At 40.2% G+C, this 10,245-nt stretch overlaps 1 non-coding gene across 1 annotated transcript; it reads left to right on the plus strand.

The window, feature by feature from the left end:
* The first annotated feature begins 9,700 nt into the window (after positions 1 to 9,700).
* LOC126293835 (U6 spliceosomal RNA) lies at positions 9,701 to 9,807 on the plus strand. The gene has a single exon (XR_007552360.1). It is a non-coding gene; the product is annotated as a U6 spliceosomal RNA (small nuclear RNA).
* Positions 9,808 to 10,245: the final 438 nt, after the last annotated feature.

The following is a 10,245-nucleotide window of genomic DNA, read 5'->3' on the forward strand; positions in this document are numbered from 1 at the left end:
AGATGCATACAAGATGATACCACAAATGCCTGAAGTGATAATTTTGCAACATGAAGTCATCCAAGCAATTAATTCTACTCACAATTGGAAAAGATAAAATAGCAAATTTCTGGCTAAAGAAGTTTACCTCATCACATCTAACTAAATTATTTAACAGTTACATTGCAGACCCATACACATTGCCTGATACACTTTCACATGGAATAACTTATATGAAACAAAAAGATCAAGCAGACACAGCAAACCCTGCTAAATACTGCCCCATAATATGCCTACCAACAATATACAAAATATTAACATCAGTCATTACACAGAAATTAATGACACATACAACACAGAACAAAATTATTAATGAAGAACATAAAGGCTGTTGCAAAGGAGCACGAGGATGTAAAGAGCAACTGATAATAGATGCAGAGGTAACATATGAAGCTAAAACCAAACAAAGGTCACTACACTATGCATACATTGAATACCAAATCGCTTTTGATAGTGTACCCCACTCATGGTTATTACAAATATTGGAAATATACAAAGTAGATCCTAAATTGATACAGTTCCTAAACATAGTAATGAAAAATTGGAAAACCACAGTTAATATCCAAACAAATTCAAATAATATCACATCACAGCCAATACAGATTAAGTGTGGAATATACCAAGGAGACTCAGTAAGTCCTTTCTGGTTCTGCCTTGCTCTGAACCCACTATTCAAAATGCTAAATAATACAAATTATAGATACAATATTACTGGAACGAACCCATACAAAATAACACCCTTGCTATACATGGATGATGTAAAACTACTGGCAGCACCCAATCAACAACTCAGCCAATTACTAAAGATAACAGAAGTATTCAGCAATGATATAAATGTGGCTTTTGGAACAGTCAAATGTAAGAAAAATAGCATAGCCAAGGGGAAACACACTAAACAAGAAGATTACATATTGGATTACCACAGTGACTGCATAGAAGCTAGGAGAAAACAGATGCCTATAAATATCTAGGATACAGACAAAAAATAGGAATAGATAATACAAATAGTAAAGAAGAACTAAAAGAAAAATATAGACAAAGACTAACAAAAATACTGAAAACAGAATTGACAGCAAGAAACAAACCGTAAGCTATAAATAATTACGCTATACCAATATTGACCTACTCATTTGGAGTAGTGAAATGGAGTAACACAGACCTAGAAGCACTCAATACACTTACACGATCACAATACCACAAATATAGAATACATCATGTACATTCAGCAACAGAAAGATTCACATTAAGCAGAAAGGGAGGAGGAAGGGGATTTATTGACATAAAAAACCTACATTATGGGCAGGTAGACAATTTAAGAAAATTCTTTCTAGAACGAGCAGAAACTAGCAAAATACACAAAGCAATCTCTCATATAAATACATCGGCTACACCACTGCAATTTCATAACCACTTCTACAACCCTTTAGATCACATAAGATCAACAAATACAAAGAAAATAAATTGGAAAAAGAAAACACTACATGGCAATCACCCGTATCATCTAACACAGCCACACATCGATAAAGACTCATCCAACACATGGCTAAGAAAAGGCAATATATACAGTGAGATGGAAGGATTCATGATTGCAATACAGGATCAAACAATAAACACCAGATATTATACCAAGCATATTATCAAAGATCCCAATACCACAACAGATAAATGCAGACTTTGCAAACAACAAAGAGAAACAGTAGATCACATCACAAGCGGATGTGCAATACTAGAAAATACAGAATACCCCAGAAGACATGACAATGTAGCAAAAATAATACATCAACAGCTAGCCTTACAACATAAACTTATAAAACAACACGTTCCCACATACAAGTATGCACCACAAAATGTACTGGAGAATGATGAATACAAATTATACTGGAACAGAACCATTATAACAGATAAAACACCACCACTTAACAAACCTAACATCATACTCACCAATAAAAAGAAGAAATTAACAAAACTAATCGAAATATCCATACCTAATACAACAAATATACAAAAGAAAACAGGAGAAAAAATTGAAAAATACATCCAACCGGCTGAGGAAGTCAAGGATATGTGGCATCAGGATAAAATTTACATTATACCAATTATTCTATCAACTACAGGACTCATACCACACAATATCCACCAGTACATCAACACAATACAGCTACGTCCAAACTTATTTATACAACTACAGATATCCGTAATTATTGATACATGTTCAATTACCCGAAAGTTCCTAAATGCAATATAACATATACCGTACAGTTAAAAGGAAGTCATACTTCATCAAGGTTCGCGTCACTTTCTACTTTAGACCAGACATAACGTCTGAGATAAGAAAGAAATAATAATAATAATAATTAATAAATAATAATAGAAACATAAATCCCAAGACAAAGTGTTCCTCACTCGCACCTGTCATCTTATTTAGGTATATCACCTCATCCTTGTCGGTGACGACTATTAACGCCGAGGTGGTCTTTTCACCTGTATTTTGGCCACACAATCGTTCAGAAGAATTGCCATGAATACTATAATCACCTACCAGAAATGCAACCTTCTGTCAGAACTGTACTGGCCCCAGGCAGCATCTGGTAGGATCTTCCCTTTAATTCACTCTAATGTCATTAGTGACCAGATCCCCCTATGTATCAACCTGGAAGCAACCTCTGGGAATCACCATTTGCAGTGTCCACTTTTCTCCAGGTAAGATAACTCCTTATGTTGCACTGTACCTTAATCCAGCAATTTCCACCCCCGTTTCTCCTCCTTCGGGACCTGAATGCCTGAAACCCACTATGGGAGAGTATATCTTCAACTGGTAGGGGTCTCTTAAATAACTAGCTTATTACAGACCTGAATTTGTGTCACCTCAATGATGGTTCCCCTACCCAGTTCAGTGCTCATCATGACACCTTTACTGCTATTGATCTCATGATCTCCTCCCCTGCCTTTGTGGCTTCCCTACATTTGTCATCCCATGGTGACTCTTTGTGATAGTGACCAATTCCCAGTGATTCTATTGTTTCCCTGCTGCTGCCAGGCAGACAGGCCCCCACGTTATGCATTATGTAGGGCCAATTTTCCTTTATATACGTCTGCTATGCATTTGTACACCTCCGTGTTGAATTCCATTGATATAGTCAGTCAAGATATATATGTCACACTTCTTCACACTGCTGGCACTGCTGTCCCCCCCATCCACAGGTCCTCCATTGTCAACTGATACTGTGGTGGGCCAAGGGCATCACAGTCGCTGTCCACAACCACTGATGGGCATTGCAGCAATTTAAGTGATACCTTTTAGAGGCCAACCTCAGAACACCTTGCTACACACTTTGTAATGGCATTGACATCATCTTTCTTTCGTACTAACTTTCTCCAGCAGAAGTTCTGTGTTGACTAGACCCCTCTTTGTTCCATCCCACACCACACCGAGCCCTATAATGAACCCCTCACTGAATGGAAATTGTTGCAGGTTCTTACCTCTTCACGGGACATGGCACCTGGCCAAGATTACATCCACAACCAGATTGACTTGGATCTTAAACGGCATTTGGTTCACATCTGCTTTTCGGTCACAATGACGAGACAGTATAGTTATTCCTTTCCTTAAGGCCAGGAAGAACCCAACAGCTTTCGACAGCTACCACCAAATTAACCTGACAAACGTATTACGTAAACTGCTTGAGAGGATGGTTAGCTTCAGATTATGTTGGGTACGCAAATCTCTGTGCCTTTTGTCCCCATATCAAGCAAGACAATCTCCAACCGACCATTTACTCGGATTGGAAACAGCCACCGACATGTTTTTACTCACTGCCCACACCTTGTCATGGTCTTCTTTTTATCTACATAAGGCACATGACATGGGTTGGTGCCATCAAATTTTAGTTACCCTCCATGACTGAGGCTTCAGTGGTCCCCTTCAGAATTTTATCCACGAATTTTTCTCTCAGCGGCTCTTTCAGGTTCAAGCTGGCACTTCACTCAGCACCCTGGCATTCTAGAGAATGATATCCCACAGGGGTCGGTAGTAAGTGTCCCACTCTTCCTCTTTGCAATCAACCTCTGTTGAGCCTCTGGTTACCCTGGCATTGTACATTGATGATTTTTGCATGTGATGTAACTCAAACTAAATAGCATCTGGTGAGCGCGGGCTCCAAGATGCCATCCCATGGATCTCTGCGTGAGCCACCTCCCATGCCTTCCAGTACTCTCTCTCCAAAATGTGGGTTATGCATTTTTACCATTGACTCACAGTACACGCCAATTCAGAAGTTTATTTAGGTGACCAGATCCTCGATGTTGTACCACAGTCCTGTTTCTTGGGCCTTATCTTTGGTAACAAGCTGACATGGCTGCCCTACATTTGCCACCTAAAGACTGTATGTATGTGGGAGCTTAATGCTCTCTGCCTGCTGGCCCTTGTCTCTTGGGGTGCAAAGTGTATCACTCTTTTCTATCTTTACTGTGATCTGGCCTTGTCCAAACTAGATTGTGCTAGTCAGGTTTATGGCTCAGCACCTCCTTCCACTTTCAAATTGCTTGACCCTCTTCACCATTGTGGGGCGCCTTTCACACTAGTCTCATTGATAGTCCCTCACGGAAGTGGGGCTTCCCCCGCTACAGATACAACAGAGAAAACTACCACTTTCCTATGCAGTCATCATTTGCCTGTTCCCTGACCATCCGATGTAACCTGTGCTTTTCACCAATAAGGGATGTGTCACACTTCCCTGTGTTGGAATCCCCATCTCCACTCACTGCAATGCACCTCGTGTTTTTACTTCCATGTCCCCCCCCCCCCCCCCCCCCCCCCACTCTCGATAGTAACTAGACCATGGATTAGGACTGATCTATTCCATGGTCCTAAGATCTCTGTGTTGCCCCTTTGGTTCTCCACCAATTTGTACGTGCCATCCTTGAAGAGTTCCAGGGTGCCACAATCTTGTACACTGATAGTTATGACAGGCAGTAAGGTGGAATACACTTTTATGTCTCCTACTGTCTTAGAAAAAAAATTACTGCTGGGATCATTTAGTGTGTTCACAGCAGAGATTCTAGCAATTCAGAGCCCTTCCCTTTTGTTTCTCAGGCCTCCCTCCAAGTGTTCTAAATTTTCAGACTCAATGAGCAGCATGCATGCTATCGACCAGTGCTAATCTCATCATCCTAGGTCTCTGCTATCCATGCCCTTCTCTCTGCCCTTGAGTGTGCCGCCTGTTCAGTTGTCTTTCTATGGGTCCCAATTCATGTGGGCATCCCTGGGAATGAACTGGCTAACCATTTGACAAGAGAAGCAGATACTTACTGCCATTTCCTTCCATGATTACAGGTGCGGATATGCGGATCTATGTCAAATCCCTCTTTGCCCAAAAATGGAATGACAACTCGTGTGCTACTGCTCATAGTAATGAACTCCCTACAATCAAGTAGTCTACTCCTCTCAGAGGGAGTCCAATGTTTTAGGTCGTCAATGCATTGGTCCTACCAGGCTCACCCATTGTTTCCTCCTAAGTAAACTATGTAATGCCCCCCCCCCCGCCTCGCCACCACCATCCCTCACCGTGGTTGTTGAGCCAGACTGATGGTATCCTGTAAATGTTTCCTTTTCTTCAGTATATAATTATTTGGATTTTCTGAATAAAACAAATCAAGTTTCACACTTCTCATGGAATTCTAAGTGTGTTTTTTTATTGCTGCAAAGTAGATGCACTGCATAAATGGTTGTAGCAACTTGGTGTGTAACCTCTGATGGCAGTGATCGCTGGCTGCAAGCAGGGTATCTTTGCGGAATTAGACAATGTTTTGTTTTCAGATGTTGTATGGCTTTCTGTGTGACAAGTGACTGTTCATATCTGTAAACATAAATGCTTTGCCATATGTGTTGACTTGTGGAGTTTGCTTTGTGTTGTTAAGCTGTTCAATTTTGCGTATTTGATGAATTTTGCTCATACCTGTTTTACATATTTGGTTTGTGGATATCAATATGCCCTGCTTCAGAAATTGAGTGTTTAAGGAAAGGCACAATGAAAGGAAGGAGAATTTTTTTTTTTGTTTCAAAGGGAGATGCTGCTCAGACTGCTTCACCGACTACTCCAAATGAATGTGATAGAACTTTTTCCAGCAAGAACTTTTGTGACAGCAAAGAAAAATTTGAAAACTATGAAAGTTTCAGTAATGATGTGAATGAAATAACTAACCTTTCCTTGCTCTCTAATATTTTGAAACATAACACATTATGCCAAGTTTGCAAAGAAAGATGACTGGAATTGAAAATAACTTCAAACGTTGGTTTGGCATTTTATTGAAGTATAACAAATGTGCTGCAGAAGTTTCATTTTCTAACATTATTCCTCATAGTGGTAATAGTGGAATAAAAGTGTATGATACAATTGTTAGGCTAATGTATGGCTTACGTTGCATTGGCTAGGGCATTGCTGCTGGGAAAATGTTATGTGGAATTATGAACTTGCCAAAACCACCAACCAAGTTTGAATTTTGTAATGAATTGGTGTGATCTTCTGCTGAAGATATTGCTCAAGCAACACTGAAGAAAGCAGTTTAAGAATCTGTAACAGATAATGGGAATTGTAGAGATTTAACCATTGCTTTACATAGATCATGGCAATGTAGAGGTCATAAATCTCTAAATGAAGTTGTGACAGTTACAAATGGAGACAGTTGCAAAGTAATTGATGTTGTTGTTCTAATAAAACATTGTAGATGTAGAGTGGAGCGATGGAAGTAGAGGGAGTGAAAGCAATATTTTTCAGATCACAGGAATGGTATGATGTACAATACACTATCTAGGAGATGGCGATTCTAAAGGATATAAAGCTGTAGAGGAACTCAAACCTTATGACAATGAAATGCACATTAAAAAACAGGAGTGCATTGGACATGTGCAGAAGCACATGGGGGCTCACTTGTGCAAACTAAAGCAGACATTAGGATCCCAAAAGTTTGGTGATGGTAAGACACTTGGAGGAAGAGGAAGATTGATAGATGAAGCAATTGATAGATTACAGAGGTATTATGGGTATGCAATTACGCAAAATACAAGAAGCATTGTTCATATGAGGAGAGCGATATGGGCATTATTTTTTCATACTGCATCAACAAATGAACATCGACAACATGCACTGTGCCCTACAGGTGATGACTCATGGTGTAAGTGCCTATCAGGAAAGGAATATGCCCATAAAAAGTGTTTCCCAAATGCTGTAATTGATTTAATTAAGCCCATATTCAGAGATTTATCACAGCCAAGTTTAGTGGAAAAGTGTTTACATGGGAAAACTCAAAAACCAAATGAAGGTGTAAATAATTTAATTTGGATTAGGATTCCCAAAAGTGTGTTAGTACAGATAAAAACATTGCATTTTGGAGTGCATGGTGCAGTGGAAATGTACAAGGAAGGAAACATTGTCAAATATGATGTGCTGAAACGTTCAGGTTTACAACCAGGACACACCAGAATTTCCACAAAGTGCCTAATTGATGGAGAAAGACTAAGAGGTGCAGGAAGAAGAGACAAAAGCCTGCAACATGCAGCAAAAGGGAAGAAAATACCAGTGAAAAGGAAACTAACACTGCAAAAAGAAGAGGATGCTGATAATCCATCATATGCGGGCAGGAATGTATTAAAAAACTTCGGAAGCCATTTCCCGTAACTTTAAAATTTTTATCTTTGAGGAACATTTTCTCAAAAACTGCTAACAGTATATCAATGAAATTTATACAGAGTATTGTTTACTGCTTTGCCTTCATTTTTATAACAAATTGTAAAAAAATATTGTATATATCAAGAGTTAAAGAAGAAAAAGTGCAAAATTTTAGAGAAAAAATAGGCATCTGTTTAGAAAAGAAAAACCAATAAATATTACTTAACATGGCAATATACGTTTGTAGAGAGGTACTCACTGAACATGTATGTGAAATTTCAGAGCAATATGTTTAATGATTTTAGATAAAAATGTTCCTTCTATTTGCTGAAATTAACATGGAGGAGATGGATCATTCCAGCTCCCCTTAAATTTAATATTACCAGATGAATCTTGGATGGTTGAACTGGTCCTCAGTTTCCTTTGTGAAAGTGGTTTTTATTTCCAGATATAATTTTCTACTTCAGTAATCGTAGAGCAGGGGTTGGGACCTCTTTTACAGTCTTTTCGGTGTGGGACCCAATGAACACTCCCCATGGAAAGATCACTCCACGTTTTCTGCTTTTTTCCTTTCTTTTTCAAGTTTTTAGATTTGGTCTAACCTTTTATGACTTTTGCTGCGTCTTTTTAATTTCATTATTTTATTATGTGACTCCCCTGACTGGGTCCATACACTTTCAGCAGACTCTCTTTAATCTGTGTCTATCTTTGGAATCACGGGACTGATGACAACGTTGTTTGGTCCCATAACCCCTCTCAATGAATCAATCGGTCAAGTCAGATCCATCATGTAATGAAATCCTGTCATCTGCATTGGCATGATCTGGTATTTTGAAACCTCAAATAGCATGTTTCTGAAGTTCTCCCTGTTATCAGCACGTCTGTCTGTCTATGTCTTTAACACTTCAATCCGTGGCTGTGCATCTTCATACTTATCCACTATCTTTGGGAGCTGTTCCAGCCTGACAGTAGTACCCAAACTGTTCAAAGTCCCCTTGATGCCAAATTCATTTGCAAACTTCGGCAAAGATGTGAGCCATGCTTTCACCACTGAGGTTGTAATAACAAGTTCCTTTCTTAAAAATTCATCCATAATGAAGGTTAGCAGTAGCATGTATAAGCAGACGCAGCATTCGGAATGACTGGGAAATTTACAGGAAGCAGAACAACCAGACCAAGTACTTAGCTTATAATGTGCCATGTCTGTCACTGGCTTCATCCACATGCTGCTCCATTGAAGCTCACTGCATTTTCACCCACAAGTGGCTGTCCCACTTGCTATTTCATCGAATCCATAACAGTCCAGCCCACATGGATCAAATGTTAGTGTCCACAGACAGGAATTTAAATCGTCAATTTTATCTGAGGACCAGGAATTTAAAGGATGTATAATGGTTCAGATCCATTCAGATGGCAGTGAATGAGGGTGTGTGTAGAGACTCACTTATAATTAACACTTAACACAAATAAAAGAAAATACACACATTCACCGTTTAGTGTAAGAGGAGCATATGCAGTGACCTATGACAGAAGCCAGATCAAGTACTCTTTCACAACTGTTCCCCCTCTCTCTGTGGCAAGTGTCCTGTTAGTCACACTAGGGGTGGTGGCATCTTGGCCATTGTCCTTCAGATAGAAATGGCTTGAGAGAGGCCAGTGTACTCCGTTGGCTCGGTCAAGTGTAGCAACTGAACAACCACCTACTCCTGTCCGCTCGCAAGCATCACGTTTCCCATCAAAGACAAGGCTACCTGTAAAAGCAGTCTGCCCAACAGAACATGCTGCCCAACAGAACATGCTGCCCAACAGAACATGCTGCCCAACAGAACTCTTCACTTTAATTACTGCTTCACAGCGTGCACCATCTGTACCCTTCTTTCCCATCCTAGCTTCTGTGAACTGCATAGGTGCGAATGGCCCCCTCCCCATTGCAACATGTCCTATGTCCCTGGAGACAACACCTCATCTCCCCCCCCCCCCCTTTCACAAGCATCAAAGTACTCACTTCGGCAGTACATATACTAAAATTGGAACGATACAGAGAAGATTAGCATGGCTCCTGCGCAAGGATGACACGCAAAATCGTGAAGCATTCCACATTTTTCACTCCTAGAATTGTGAAAACTACAATGCCCCATTCACCATGCGGGAACTCGAAAATGCACTTGCCTGGTCACGATACTCCACTCCGGGGCCTGATTCTATTCATATTCAGATGCTGAAGAACCTTTCTCCTGCGGGTAAAGGTTTCCTTCTTCGTACTTACAATCACATCTGGATTGAAGGACATGTTCGCGCATGCTGGCGCGAGTCTATTGTTGTACCGATTCCTAAGAAGGGGAAGGACAAGCACTTGCCTTCCCGTTATCGACCCATTTTGCTTTTTGCTTACCAGCTGTGTCTGTAAGGTGATGGAGCGAATGGTTAACTCTCGGTTGGTTTGGCTGCTCGAATCTCGACGCCTACTTACCAATGTACAATGTGGATTTCGTAGGCGCCGCTCTGCTGTTGACCATCTGGTTACCTTGTCGATCTTCATTAT

The sequence above is a fragment of the Schistocerca gregaria genome, chromosome 10 (genome assembly GCF_023897955.1).
Source record: "Schistocerca gregaria isolate iqSchGreg1 chromosome 10, iqSchGreg1.2, whole genome shotgun sequence".
In the NCBI taxonomy this organism is placed as follows: domain Eukaryota; kingdom Metazoa; phylum Arthropoda; class Insecta; order Orthoptera; family Acrididae; genus Schistocerca; species Schistocerca gregaria.